Source organism: Dromiciops gliroides, chromosome 3, assembly GCF_019393635.1.
Source record: "Dromiciops gliroides isolate mDroGli1 chromosome 3, mDroGli1.pri, whole genome shotgun sequence".
Taxonomy (NCBI): Eukaryota; Metazoa; Chordata; class Mammalia; order Microbiotheria; family Microbiotheriidae; genus Dromiciops; species Dromiciops gliroides.
The window spans coordinates 397,929,705-397,944,471 of NC_057863.1; the positions used below are offsets into that span (position 1 = coordinate 397,929,705).

At 39.9% G+C, this 14,767-nt stretch overlaps 1 non-coding gene and 1 pseudogene across 1 annotated transcript; both read left to right on the forward strand.

The window, feature by feature from the left end:
* The first annotated feature begins 3,220 nt into the window (after window positions 1-3,220).
* Window positions 3,221-8,188, forward strand: LOC122747674 (annotated as a pseudogene).
* LOC122752362 lies at window positions 6,391-6,527 on the forward strand. Its single transcript, XR_006356115.1, has one exon. It is a non-coding gene; the product is annotated as a small nucleolar RNA SNORA16B/SNORA16A family (small nucleolar RNA).
* Window positions 8,189-14,767: the final 6,579 nt, after the last annotated feature.

A 14,767-nucleotide genomic window follows, 5' to 3' on the forward strand; every position in this document is an offset into this window, starting at 1 on the left:
AGGGAATTCTTACAGTTGGACAACCATCAACACTGGAATGACCTGTTTCTCAGAATTACTAGTTGCTTACCTGTGCTCTGGAAAAGGAAATAAAAAAGTAGATGTAGCATCCAGGAAATGAGACACCTACTAACTCAAGTAATTATCATGTTCACCTGAACAAATATGTCTCCCACTGCCATGAGCTTCTGATAATGGTGTCATTGCCACTGAAGTTGTAGGAGAAAGGAGGAGAAATGTCCTCTTCCCTCTTCTCCCACTTTCTGGAAATATATGGGAAAAATAAAGGAGAGGTGTCCAAAAAAAAAAAAGGTATAGCCATCCCAAAGCTCATTCCTTCTATATCTCTGAATGAGGAAGTTCCTCTGACAAGATTCTGTCTTCTATGATTCTTGGTCACAGCCCGAGTCACTTGAGAGCAACCAAGAATTCCCTGTCTAATCCAAGAAAGATTCTAAGGGATGTCAAGCTCTGTGAGAGTCACCCCTTTCTGACAGATGTCACCATCCTGTCATTTCATCAAGTGAATTGAGAACTCATCAAATTAAGTAATGATTCTCCCAGTCACCCCCACTTTTGTTGTTCACTCGCTTTATTAATGTCTGATTCTTTGTGACCTCACTTGGGGTTTTCTTGGCAAAGATACTGGAGTGGTTTGCCATTTCTTTCTCCAGCTCATTTTACAGATGAGGAAACTGAGGCAAACAGGGTTAAGTGATTTGCCCAGGGTCACACAGCTAATAAGTGTCGGAGACCATATTTGAACTCACAAAGATAAGTCTTCCTGACTCCAAGCTCATCCCTCCATCACCTGTGCCACCTAGCTGACCTGTCATCCCCACTACAAATGTTTATTAGAAACTTAGCACCGGGGACAGCTAGGTAACACAGTGGATAAAGAACTGGCCTTGGATTCAAGAGGACCTGAGTTCAAATTTGGCCTCAGACACTTGACACTTACTAGCTGTGTGACCCTGGGTAAGTCATTTAACCCTCATTGCCCTGCAAAAAGAAAAGAAAGAAAAGAAACTTAGCCCTGAAGATCAGTAAAAACAAACTCATTCTGTAGCTATTTATGTTTAAATTAATTTATTTCAACATAGAAAGTATCATAACACTATTTCAATCCTTCCCTATAAGTCCCCATAAGCAGCCTTTTCCTATCCATTCTCTTCATTTTTCTTCATATGATGTCAGGCATCCTGAGCGGAAAGAGTGCCAAACTTGGAGTACATAAATGTTGAGTCACAAGACTGAGTTCAAATCTCAGCACTTCTGTTGACTACATCATCTTGGACAAGTCACTTAACTTTTATAAGACTCAGTTTCTTCATCTATAAAATAATAGGACAGACTAGATGGTCCCATGATCCCTCCTAGATATAGATCTGTGATGCTGCTTAACCAGAGGTCCACCCTTTAAGGTCCCTTCAACTCTAAATCCATGCTCCTTTTAGAACCAAAGCATGTGCACCATTCTTCCAGCTTTTCCTTTTTCATTTGGCATCATTTTGCAAAGGCCTTTCCAGATTTCTTTGCACTCCTTTTAACCATCTTAATTCCACTCCACAATTAAAGTAATCCTTTATCATTAGACATTTGTCTTCCTCACAAGTCATCCTCCGTTTCTAGATTTCATAAACCCGGTGGTGGAGACAAGAAAGGGCTAGCCCTGGGATAGGAGACCTGGTTCCAAAGCCCAATTCTGATACTTCCTTGCTGTGAAACTATGAACAGGTAGTTCTCTTTTCCTCTGGAAATCTGTTTGCTCACCCACCTGACAGTGATGTTGAAAGGAAAGTGGGATATAAATGCAAGTTAGTACTGCTATGCTACCTTTCCCTCTTGCAATTCACCTCTTTTCTTCCAGGTCCAGTCAGGGGCCACATCCTCAGTGAAATATCTGGTTCTTCTATGGAAATACTCCTTCCCAAAATTTTCTTGGAGTGTTTCTTCTGGGACCTTTCTTTGCCCTTATCAATTCTACCTTATATATATGGATAAGTTGCTGGACTTTGAGTCAGGAAGAGCTGAGTTCAAATCCCACCTCTGACAATTTACTATCAGTTTCCTCATATGTAAAGGGATGGGATTGGACTGGATAGTTTTGTCCTGTATCTATTATCCTGAGATATAGATGTAATTTTCACCCTACTAAAATGTAAATGCAGTGCAGAGGCTTATACATAGCAGGTTTTTAATAAATGTCTGTCAAATTGAATTATTGGTCAACAATATTTATTAAGTTCTTATGTACCAGGCACCATGCTAAATGCTAGGGATACAAATACTGCCCTCCTCAAAAGGGAAAGCGAAAAGGTAGGGGTGGAGGTGAGGAGAGAACTTACAGGTACATGGTGGCTAAATCCAGAGAATTGAGAATGGCTAGTCTGGATCCTGGGCAGCTAGCTGGCACAATAAAGAGCTGGACCTGGAATCAGAAAGACCTGAGTTCAAATCTGATCTCAGACACTTACTAGCTGTGGGACCCTGGACAAGTCACTTAACCCTGTTTATCTCAGTTTCCTCATCTGTAAAATGAGCTGGAGAAGGAAATGGCAAACCACTGCTATAACTTTGATAACCCCAAATGAGATCACAAAGTTGAACACAACAGAAAAACAACTGAACAAATCTACACTGAGGTAAAGTAGGCCACAAGCTTCATTCCCTCCTCTCCTACATGGCTTGAAATCCCCACCAGTTCTCTTCCTTTGAGGTGAGACAGCAAAGTCTCCTAAAGGTTTTCTGTTAAACTATTCCCATTTCTTGGAAAGAGAGAGAGTACTCTGGAAATCCCCTAATAGGATCATAGATTTATAAGCAAAATGGACCTTAGAAACCACCTTCTCAAACACCACTGTTTTACAGATAAGAAAACTGAGGCTGTGAGAGGTACAGTGATTTACATAAGGTCACACAGGAACTCTGACTTTATATGCAGTGAACATTCAGTGACACTATGTTGCTCCTTTCCTCATCACCACATCACTGTGAATTTGTTCATCAGCTTTACTTGGGATGGGGAAAAGATACCAGATTTAATGGTGCTGGCTTTGAGCAAGAGGTCAAGGCAACAAAGACAAGCTTCAATTCACTTTAATTTGGCAAATGCTTATTAAGCTCTTAGCGTGTGCAGAGGAACAGAGGAAGACACAAACTTCCTGGAGCCTCTCACCTTCACACCCCCACACTGCTGCTCCCACAACCCACTGAGAGCATGAGAGCTTTGTGTCTGCAGAAGGTTGGGGCTGTTCCTGCTGGCAGACAGGTTAGGCAGCCCCTGCTGTGAGGGACCCCAGGCAGCCCAGCTCAGTGTGGCTTCTTTGTAAATAAATGCAAGCCTCCTGTTTCCATAACAACCAGCCCCACAACCTCAATGAAGCTATGAAGCTTGTGAGCAAATTAAATTCCAAATAATACTGGAAAAGGGAAGAGGAAAAAGGGTTGGGGGCACAGTTGGGGAGGGGGGAAACTGAACCAAAGTTCAGTCAGTTTCCCTATTTCAAGCTAATTTAAATGTTCTGTAGAGATCTGAGTGGGGGAAGGACTTTCAAGTTCAGAGCTTTGTAACTGAACCAATAAAAGGAAATTTAAGCACTTCAGGGCTGCTGGATGCGTGCTGTGGTTGTCGATGGGAAATTCTGTTTGAGGCACCTAATGAAGTACCTGAAGCTGAATAGAAACTCTTCTCTTTTCTCCTTCCTTCTACATATGGCATTTTAATCACTGGACAAAAACCATCAGAGATTTCCACTCACATGCAACAGCCCCAATACCTGAGCTTAGAATGCTGAAAAGGAGAGGTCAGAGGGAAGAAGTTACCCTGAGGATTAGTCCCATAAACACACTCCTCAGCAAGTCCCTGGGGTACTGGAGGGGAAACATGGCAAAGATTTCTTTGGGAAAGGAAATATCACTTGGCAGTTCTCAAGGAGGGGGTGGGGTCCACAGGAAATTATAGGATCACAGGATTTAGAGATGAGACCTTAATGTTATTGAGCCTGGGGAGAGAAGCTAGTAACTTGCTTGAGCTTTTCCGTATTTCCCTCAAAAACAACATTAAATCAAGCCTCTAAACAGAATCTAGAACTACAGAATCTACAAAAAGAGAGACACAATCCTGCTACTTGAGATAATTTAGAAGACTTCAGGAAAGGTCTATCTCACCTGGGTGAAAGGGGAGGGTGGCTCAGCACTACTTGGCTCAGCTGGCAGCTCACCTCAGCAAAGCTCTGCTCATTGGGCAGCTCATCACTGCTGCAACTCAATACAGCTGAGAGTGGAGCAAATGAGAGTGGGGCAACTGAGAGCAGTCAAAAGCTTGCAACAGTGTACCCTGTGCCCCAGGAGCAGACTTCAACTTTATAAATTTCAAAATAGCCTACAACATGAGCAAGAAACAAAAAAGGACCCTTACAATTGACAACTTCTATGGTGAAAGGGAAGACTCCAACTCAAACTCAGATGAGTTGGTTGGAATGCCTACAAGTGAAGACTCAAGTGGGAAGATGATCTTGTCTCAAGACCAAAAAGCCTTCTTTGAAGAGCTCAAAAAGACTTTAAAAAACCAAATAAGAGAGGTAGAAGGAAAAATGGAAAAAGAAATGAGAGAAATGAGAGTTATACTGCAAAAAGCACAAAAATTGACTGAGGAAAACAATTCCTTAAAAAATACAATTACCCAAATGAGAGAGAAAAATTGGCCAAATGGGAAAAGAAGTGCAAAAGCTTACTAAGGAAAATAAGGCCTTAAAAATTAAAATTGAGCAGATGGAATCTGATAACTCCATGAGACACCGAGAATCTGCCAAGCAGAATAAAAAAACTGAAAAATAGAAGAAAATGTGAAATAACTCATTGGAAAAACAAGTGACCTGGAAAATAGATACAGGAGAGATAATCTGAGAATTATTGGACTACCTGAAAGCCATGATCAAGAAAAGAGTCTAAATACCATATTCCAGGAAATTATCAAGGAAAATTGCCCTGAAATTGTAGAATCAGAGGATAAAATCATCATTGAAAGAAACCATCGATCACCTCCTGAAAGAGACCCCAAAAGGAACACTTCAAGGAACATTGTAGCCAAACTCCAGAATTATCAGGTGAAGGAGAAAATACTCCAAGCAGCCAGGAAAAAACCATTTAAATATCATGTAGCCACAGTCAGGATTGCACAGGACCTGGCAGCTTCAACATTAAAGGATTGCAGGGTTTGGAATATGATATTCAGGAAGGCAAAGGAGCTTGGATTACAACCCATGATCAACTACCCAGCAAAACTGAGCATTCTCTTTCAGAGGAAAAGATGGACATTCAATGAATTAGGGGACTTCCAAGGCTTCCTAAGAAAAAGACCAGAACTGAACAGAATATTTGATCTCCAAATATAAGACTCTAGAGAAATATAAAGAAGTAAACAAGGTGGGGGGCAGGGAGGTTGTTCAATGAAGTTAAATTGCTTGCATCCCTATGAGGGAAGATAATACTTTTTTTTTTTTTTGTGAGGCAATTGGGGTTAAGTGACTTGCCCAGAGTCACACAGCTAGTAAGTGTTAAGTGTATGAGGCCGGATTTGAACTCAGGTCCTCCTGAATCCAGGGCCGGTGCTCTACCCACTGCACCACCTAGCTGCCCCGAGGATAATACTTTTAACTCTTGGGATCTGTATCTCTGTTAAGGTAGTTATTAAATCAACATTGATGTAATGATATAAAGAAACTTAAGGGGCAGAATAAAAGAAGACTAGGGGGAAGAGAGGAAAGGGGAGGTAGAATGGGGTTAATTACATCATATGAAGAGGCACAAAAAGAACCCATTACAATAGAGGGAAAGAAGGGAGGGGTGGACATTGTTGCAACCTTACTCTCATCAGATTTGGTTCAGGAAGGGAATAAAATACACTCCCATTTGTATACAGAAATTTAGCTTACTCTTTAAGGAAACAAAGGGGGAAGGGGAAAAGGGTGGTATTGATAGAAAGGAGGGCACAAGTCAGGGGAATGGGGGCAGGAAAAAGAAGGGCAGATCGAGGGAGGCAGTGCTCAGAAACAAAACAGTGGTCAAATGGAATCGGGTGAAAGGGAAAAAAAGAGTACAAAGGGGAAAAGAAGATGGAGGGAAATAAACAGTTAATTTTAACTGTGAATGTGAATGGGATGAACTCTCCCATAAAATGGAAGTGAATAGCAGAGTGGATTAAAAATCAGAATCCTACATTATGTTGTTTATGAGAAACACATTTGAAGCAGAGAGATACACACAGAATAAAGGTGAAAGGTTGGATCAAAATGTATTATGCTTCAGCTGACTTCAAAAAAAGCAGGGGTAGCAATTCTTATCTCAGACAAAGCAAAAGCAAAAATAGATCTAATTAAAAGAGATAAGGCGGGCCCTTATCGAAGCTGCAACAGTTCTTCCTGTAGCTGTTGCAGTCAAAAAGTAGCCCAGAGTGACAGTTTCCCGATGGTTACTGTTCTATTTAACACTGTAATAGAACCACAACATTATGGGAAAAGACAGAAGCTGCCTGTGACCTGCACCCATCTGTTGGTGTTGGAGCCATTGTCCATCCTGGCATAACAGCAGCTTTGATACAGATAAGGTTGGGTATAAGGCGACCAAGGTGTGGAGTTGGAGGGTATTGAAGCATTTTATGTATAATATCCCTTTTGAACGTGATAACAGTGGACTGAAATACCTCCTACACACATATTAGCTCCATTTCCAGATCAGGAAACTGAGGCTCAAGTGTAGGGAGATCAAGTGAGTTGCCTCTTGAATCCAGCTTTTTCCACAGAACATAGGGATTGGTGGCACTGGTATTTATTGGAAGACCCTTTACTGGACCTCTTTTCATGCTCAGAAATTGTATTTTTTTTTAAAAAGAGATAAGGAAGGAAACTACATCTTGTTAAAAGGTATGATAGATAATGAAGTAATATCAATACTAAGCATGTATGCACCAAGTGGTATAGCATCCAAATTCTTAGGGGAGAAGTTAAATGAGTTAGCAAAATTATACTAGTGGGGGATCTGAATATTCCCCTCTCAGAATTAAATAAATCTAACTGCAAAGTAAATAAGAAAGAAGTTAAAGAGGTGAATATAATATTAGAAAAGTTAGATATGATAGACATCTGAAGAAAATTGAATGGGGATAGAAAGGAATATGCCTTCTTCTCAGCAGCACATGGTACATACTCAAAAATTGACCATGTATTAGGGTGCAAAAACCTCAGTCAAATATAGAAATGCAGAAATAGTAAATGCATCCTTCTCAGATCATGATGCGATAAAAATTATATGTAATAAAGAGCCATGGAAAGGTAGACTGAAAATTAATTGGAAACTAAACAATCTCATCCTAAAGAATGAGTGGGTCAAATAACAAATCATAGAAACAATCAATAACTTCATCCAAGAGAATGACAATAATGAGATAACATACCAAAATCTGTGGGATGCAGTCAAAGCAGTGCTTAGGAAAATTTTATATATCTAAATGTTTTCAAGAATAAAAAAGAGAAAGAGGAGATCAGTGAATTGGCCATACGACTAAAAAAGCTAGAAAAAGAACAAATTAAAAATCTCCAACTAAATACTAAATTATACATCCTGAAAATCAAAGGAGAAATTAATAAAATTGAAAGCAAGAGATCACCTGGTTGGACTCTTCATCTGTCCCTTTTCCTCCTCTCCTTTCCACCTTCTCCTCCTTCCCCTCCCCTCCCGTCCTTTCCCTCTTCTCCTCCTCCCCTCCTGTTCCCTCCCCTCTCTGTCCCCTTCCCTCCCGTATTCCTATCCCCATCCCTCCCTTCCCAGCCTAGCTGATTTGAGGAGGCCACGGAGCCGGCGGAGGCAGACATCACGGAGCTGTGCCAGTACACATTCTCCAAAATGGCCACGTACTTGACAGGTGAGCTGACGGCTACCAGTGAAGACTATAAACTTCTGGAAAATATGAACAAACTGACTAGCTTGAAGTACCTAGAAATGAAAAATATTGCAGTAAACATAAGTAGAAACCTAAAGGATTTAAACCAGAAATATGCAGCACTTCAGCCTTATCTGGATCAGATCACTTTAATTGAGGAGCAAGTAGCAGCTCTTAAGCAGGCAGCCTAAATTGGATGCATATTCAAAGAAACTAGAAGCAAAGTACAAGAAGTCAGAGAGGCAATGAACACTTCTCCAGAACAAAGATGGACTCCAGGAATGACTGTGAGGGGGTATCGCGCTGGGACACTTCGACTCCATAAAGGGAAGTCGTCTGGCCGATCCCCGAAGGGTCCCAGGCCCCCTTTGCTTGGACGAGTGACTGGCTGCCTGCCCCGCGACGTTCCCCTAAAACTCTGCCCCGACCGTGTGCTTCTTTGTGTGCTCTGGACCAAGGCTTAGACATCAGGATCAACCCTGGCTGGAGCCAACTCCTTGCTCCCAGCTCCTCTTTGACTGTTCTGAATGTGCCCCTCCCCCATCTCCCCCCCCCCTCATGTTCTTGAACTTGGATAATAAATGCCGATTTCTAAAAAAAAAAAAATTGAAAGCAAGAAAACTATAAAACTAATCAACAAAACTAAGAGCTGGTTCTATGGGGAAAAAAAACAATAAAATAGATAAGCCCTTGGTTAATATGATTTTTTAAAAAGTAAGAAGAAAACCAAATTACCAGTATCAAAAATGAAAGGGGTGATTTCACCACCAATGAAGTGGAAATTAAAGCAATAATTAAGAGCTATTTTGCCCAACTGTATGCCATTAAATTTGACAATCTAAATGAAATGGATGAATATTTACAAAAATACAAATTGCCCAACTTAACTAAAGAGGAAATAAAACCCTTAAATGGGCCCATTTCAGAAAAAGAAATTGAACAAGTCATCAATGAACTCCCTAAGAAAAACATCTCCAGGGCAAGATGGGTTTACAAGTGAATTCTACCAAACATTTAAAGAACAATTAATTCCAATACCATACAAACTATTTGGGAAAATAGGTGAAGAAGAAATTCTACCAAACTCCTTTTATGACACAAATATGCTGTTGATACCTAAACCAGGCAGAGCCAAAACAGAGACAGAAAATTACAGACCAATTTCCCTAATGAATATTGATGCAAAAATCTTAAATAAAATATTATCCAGGAGATTGCAGCAATTGATCACCAGGATAATAGACTATGACCAGGTGGGATTTATACCAGGAATACAAGGCTGGTTCAACATTAGAAAAACTGTTAATATAATCAACCACATCAATAACAAAACTAACCAAAATTATATGATTATCTCAATAGATGCAAAGAAAGCATTTGACAAAAGACAACACTCATTCCTATTAAAAACACTAGAGGGGCAGCTAGGTGGTGCAGTGGATAGAGCACCCACCCTGGAGTCAGAAGTACCTGAGTTCAAGCCAGCCTCAGACACTTAACACTTACTAGCTGTGTGGCCCTGGGCAAGTCACTTAACCCCAATTGCCTCACTTAAAAAAAAAAAACCCACTAGAGAGCATAGGAATAGGTGGAGCTTTCCTTAAAATAATAAGCAGTATCTGCCTGAAACCATCAGCAAACATTATATGTAACAGGGATAAGTTAGAGGCCTTCCCAATAAGATAAGGAGTGAAACAGGAATGTCCATTATCACCTCTATTATTTAATATTGTATTAGAAATGTTAGCTATAACAATAAGAGAAGAAAAAGGAATTGAAGGAATTAGAATAGGCAAGGAGGAAACAAAACTTTCACTCTTTGCAGATGATATGATGATATACTTAGAGAATCCTAAAGAATCAACTAAAAAACTGCTTGAAACAATTAACAACTTTAGCAAAGTTGCAGGATATAAAATAAACCACACAAATCATCAGCATTTCTATACATGGCCAACAAACCTCATCAGCAAGAGATAGAGAAATTCCATTTAAAGTAACAGTAGACAATATAAAATACTTGGGAGTCTACCTGCCAAGACAAACCAAGGAACTCTATGAACTCAATTACAAAACACTTTTCACACAAATAAAATCAGATCTATGTAATTGGAAAAATATCAATTGCTCATAGATAGGCCAAGCTAATATAATAAAAATAACAATTCTACCTAAATTAATTTACCTATTCAGTGCCATACCAATCAGACTAGCAAAAAACTATTTTATAGAGTTAGAAAAAATAACAATGAATTTCATCTGGAAAAACAAAAAGTCAAGAATATCAAGGGAATTAATGAAAAAAAATGCACAGGAAGGTGGGCTAGCCGTACCCAATTTGAAGCTTTACTATAAAGCAGCAGTCATCAAAACTATGTGGTACTGGCTAAGAAACAGTGTGGTGGATCAATAGAATAGGTTAGGCACAGGAGACACAGTTGTAAATGACTAGTAATCTACTGTTTGATAAACCCAAATACTCCTGCTTCTGGGATAGGAACTCAGTATTTGACAAAAACTGCTGGGAAAACTGGAAGATAGTGTGGCAGAAACTTGGAATAGACCAACATCTTACACCTTATACAAAAATAAGGTCAATATGGGTTCAAGATTTAGACATAAAGTGTGATACCATAGATAAATTAAGAGAGGAAGAATACCTCTCAGATCTATGGAGAGGAAAACAATTTATGTCCAAACAAGAGATGGAGAATATTGTGAAAAGCAAGATGGAAGACTGATTACATTAAATTAAAAAGCTTTTGTACAAACAGAAACAATGCAGCCAAAATTAGAAGGGAGGCAGAAAACTGGGAAACAATTTCTACAGCCAGCATTTCTGATAAAGGTCTCATTTTTAAAATATATTGGGAACTAAATCAAATTTATAAGAAGCCAAGTCATTCCCCAATTGAGAAATGGTCAAAGGATATGAACAGGCAGTTTTCTGATTAAGAAGTCAAAGCTATCTATTGCCATAGGAAAAAAAAATGCTCTAAATAACTATTGATCAGAGAAATGCAAATTAAAACAACTTTGAGGTACCACCTCACACCTATCAGATTAGCTAATATGACAAAAAAAGAAAATAATAAATGTTGGAGAAGCTGTGGGAAAATGCATTGTTGGTGGATCTGTGAAGTGATCCAACCATTCTGGAGAGCAATTTGGAACCATGCCCAAAGGGCTATGGGACTGTTCATACCCTTTGACCCAGTGGTACCACTACTAGGTCTGTATCCCAAAGAGACCATAGAAAAGGGAAAAGGCCCCACATGTACAAAAATATTTATAGCAGCTCTCTTTGTGGTGGCAGAGAATTGGAAATTGAGGGAATGCCCATCAATAAGGGAATGGCTAAACAAATTGTGGTATATGAATGTAATGGCATACTATTGTGCTGTAAGAAACCATGAGCAGGAGGAGTTTGGACAAACCTGGAAGGATTTACATGAATTGATGTAAATGACCGAGAGGAGCAAAACCAGGAGAACATTGTACACAGTAACAGCAACATTGTGTGATGAACAATGGGGATAGACTTGGCTCTTCTCAGCAGTGCAATGATCCAAAACAGTTTCAAAGAATTTATGATAGAAAATGTTCTCAACATCCAGAAACAAAGAACTGTGAATTATGAATGCAGATTGAGTCATACTGTTTCTGCTTTTAGACTGGTTTTTTTCCTTCTTGTTTGAGGTTTTTCCTTTGTGCTCTGATTCTTCTTTCACAAGATGACTAATGTAAAAATATGTTTGATGTGACTGTACATATACAATCTATATCAGACTGCTTTCCATCTTGGGGAGGAGGAAGAGAAGAGGGGAGAAAAGAAAAATTTGGAACTAAAAATTCAGTGTAAACAAATGTTGAAAACTATCCTCATATGTAATATGTAACTGGAAAATAATAAAAATAATTTTTTTAATGTTATTGAGCCTGTTTGCACCCCAAACCTCTTGAGATCGGATACTCTTAAGATTTTCTAACATGCTAGTAATTAGGGTTTCTGAAAGCTGAACCCTACAAGACACAATTTTATTCAAGATAGGATGAGAAGAAAGAAGGGGAGAGGGAGGGAAAGAGACAGAGAGAGGGAGAAAGGAAAGGAGAGAGGGAGAGAGGGAAGGAGAGAGAAGAGGGAGGGGAAGAAGAGGGAAAGGGAGGGAGAAAGACTTAATGGCAACTATAAGGGGTATGAACTACAGAGGAAATTTTTAGCTCAATAAAATGAACCTAAAAATCCAATATAAATTGAGCCCTATCAAGCACATGAACTACCAAGGGAAATTCCTGGCTCAGTACAAACATACAGCTCCATCAAAAATGGTTCTTATATAATGAAAAATGAAACCTTTACATAATCCTAAAAACATAAGACATACAATTATTCCTGGAAAAGATATGGCAGCAGGTTAATATTTGATACCTTCCCTAGCCCTATAGGGACCTACCTTGACATAACGGCATGTGGACTTTCTAGCATAGAGACAGGGGGAAAAAAGAAAAGTATAGAAAGTTTGCTGTTCCCTCCTCTGCCCTCCAGAAGAGTAACATTCTGTCCACAGAGTTGAAAAGACACTATGCAGGACAAAGAGAAAGTTTCACTCCCAAACCCAGAGGTAATAAAGGGGAGAGGGAGAAAGCAAAAGATCAATCAAACATCTGAACCACTTACATTTGGCATGGGGGGCAAAAAGGGGTGAGGATAGAGAGACAGAGAATGGGGGTGGAGAGGGAAATAGGGACACTTACAACATATACAAATAAACAAGATAATTTGGGGGTAGGGGAGTCAAGAAAGGCTTCACAATGGAGTTGGCACCAGAACCAAGCCTCAAAGGAAGCCCTAAGTAGTGGAGGTTAAGAAGGGGGTCTTTTACAGACACAGGGGGATAGCCTGCTCAGAGACAGAGATCTGCAAACCAGATTGGCTGGAATGTAGAGAGTAGGAAAAGGAGTAATGTGAAATGTCTGGAAAGGTAAGTAGGTATAAGATTACAGAAAGTTTTTAAAGCTAAGAAGATGTTTGTTTTATACTAGACATAGTCAGGGCTCAGTGAAGTTTTTTGAGTAGGGAGTGTGACCAGGTCAGACCTGCCTCCTGCATAGACAGCAAATTAGAAAGGGGAGAACTGGTAGTAGGAAAACCAGTCAGGAGATTATTTTTTTTTGGGGGGGGGGGACAGGGCAATGAGGGTTAAGTGACTTGTCCAGGGTGACACAGCTAGCAAGTGTCAAGTGTCTGAGGTCACATTTGAACTCAGGTCCTCCTGAATCCAGGGCCAGTGCTTTATCCACTTCACCACCTAGCTACCCCTAGTTAGGAAATTATTACAACAGTTTTTGTGAAAGATGATAAGATCAAAAGGCTATGTGACTCAGTCAATAGTTAATAAACATTTATTAAGCACCTATTATGTCAGGCACAGTGCTAAGCAGCTGGTGATACAAATATGAAAAAGAAATATTGTAAACTCCTTGAGGACGGGGACTGTCTAATGGGGAAAGACAACACACAAAAGAAAGATTTTTTAAAAGGGAGGAAAGGGAGGGGCAGGGGGGAAGAGATTGAGGGAAAGTCAAAAAATCCAAAATGAATGCAGACAGTAGAAAATGGAAAAGTTGGAGGTGAGGAGGAGTGAAGATGAAAATGACTTGGCACCTGACTGGATTGGGATTGGTGGGAAGTGGGAAAAGGAGAAGGAAGGGCTAACGATGACTCTGAGGTTGCAAATTTGGGTGAGTAGAAAGTTGGTGGTGCACTCGACAGAAAGGAATAAATTTGGAGAAAGAATGGGCTTGGGAGGAAATAATAATGAGTTCTATTTTGGCACCAAGAATACCCAGATAATACAATGTCAGTTCAGCCAAAATTTCAATTTAATACAAACTTCATTCAGAGCAGCTATTTGGCTGAATGGACAGGTTAATTCAGTCAAGATGCCTTTAGCATATCAAAATTGGTTAATTTATTGTAACAGTGAGTTGCCACCTCTAGGTACAGGATGTAAGATAGAAAATTTTCAGTGGATGGAGCATTACAAAGACAAGCCCTAATTTCACACTGGACCTGTTAGTGGCAATGGAGCCTGGGAACAAGCAAGAACACCCACCAGGAAAGTCAAGTCAGGGTCTTGGGACAATAACCAGACAATATGGTGGAGTCGCAGGGGACAAAGATACCCAAAGTCCAGACAAGCTGGTTCTATAAGCAGATGGACAGATTCAAAACAACAGAGGTGTGATACAGCAAGTCAAAAGCGGTCCAGAAGGATAAGAGGAGGCTTGAGGAATAGGCAGTCATAGGGTCACAGTGAAGGAGGGGCTTGGGAATTCAGGCAGACAGGATAGAGGTCAAGAAATACTGTTACTGGAAAAAAAAAGAAATACAGTTCCTGGTGATCAGGGTGAAGCAAGGAATCTTAGCAGATAAATATGAAAGCCATTATAAGGCATGATAGCTAGAATGGATGGATGGATGGATGGATGGATGGATGGATGGATGGATGGATGGATGGATGGATGGATGAACAAAAAAGCTTTTATTGATCCTTTACTATGTGCCAAGCACTGTGCTAAATGCTAGGGATACCAATACAAATGTAGCTTTTTGTTGGAGGAGAGTACTCCAGGAGAAGAGGGGGGCTCAATTCAATGCAAAACGATAAAACATCTATTGCATATCTAATATATGCAAGGCTTTTTGCTATACCCCAAATGTGCTTGATCCACTCCACTTAAGTAGTGAGTTAGTGGAAATGCTGCTTAGACAGCATTAAGTCAAAGAGCTCCAAAGGCTGGCTATTCTCTGCACCCTTACTGATG